General features: G+C 42.4%; 1 non-coding gene across 1 annotated transcript; it reads left to right on the forward strand.

The window, feature by feature from the left end:
- The first annotated feature begins 616 nt into the window (after positions 1–616).
- LOC127747890 (small nucleolar RNA R71) lies at positions 617–720 on the forward strand. Its single transcript, XR_008009837.1, has one exon. It is a non-coding gene; the product is annotated as a small nucleolar RNA R71 (small nucleolar RNA).
- Positions 721–882: the final 162 nt, after the last annotated feature.

Consider the following 882-nt stretch of genomic DNA (forward strand, 5'->3'; position numbering starts at 1 on the left):
TTGGATCCTTAATAGGAAACTCCTTCTTGCTTGAGAGACATCCCAGGAGGTCTTCCTTACTAGGATTTTCGTCTTTCTCCTCCCTTGTGCATTCGGCCATATTGATCACATCAATGGCCTTGCACTCTCCATTTTGGATTCTCTTTTGTATTGCTTGGGAGAATACTGGGAGGAGTTTCAATGACTTTCTTACTCAGCTGGCCCACTTGTGCCTCCAGATTTCTGATGGAGGATCTTGTTTCACTCATGAAACTGAAAGTGGCCTTTGACAGGTCAGAGACTAGCTGCCTCTTTAGTACTGTTGGATGCATTTTGCCATCCATTCAGACTTTGAGAAATCATGTTGACTTGCTAAGTCAACATTTTGTTCGGAGCCAATATGGTATTCAGAGCATCAATTTCAAGAACGCCCTTCCTCTGAGGTGTCCCATTATTCACGGAATTTCTCTCAGAAGTGTACATGAATTGGTTATTTACAACCATGTCAATGAGTTCTTGAGCTTCTGCAGGTGTTTTCTTTAGGTGGATGGATCCACCTGCAGAATGGTCCAATGACATTTTCGAAAACTCAGATAGACCATAATAGAATATATCTTATACGGTCCATTCTGAAAACATGTCAGATGGACACCTTTTGGTCAACTGCTTGTATCTTTCCCAAGCTTCATAGAGGGATTCACCATCTTTTTGTTTGAAGGTCTGAACATCCATTCTAAGCTTGCTCAGCTTTTGAGGAGGAAAGAACTTAGCCAAAAAGGCCGTGACCAGCTTATCCCAAAAGTCCAGGCTATCTTTAGGTTGAGAGTCCAACCATGTTCTAGCTCTGTCTCTTACAGCAAAAGGGAAAAGCATGAGCCTGTAGACTTCAGGATCTACTCCATT

Source organism: Arachis duranensis, chromosome 5 (genome assembly GCF_000817695.3).
Source record: "Arachis duranensis cultivar V14167 chromosome 5, aradu.V14167.gnm2.J7QH, whole genome shotgun sequence".
NCBI classification, from domain to species: domain Eukaryota; kingdom Viridiplantae; phylum Streptophyta; class Magnoliopsida; order Fabales; family Fabaceae; genus Arachis; species Arachis duranensis.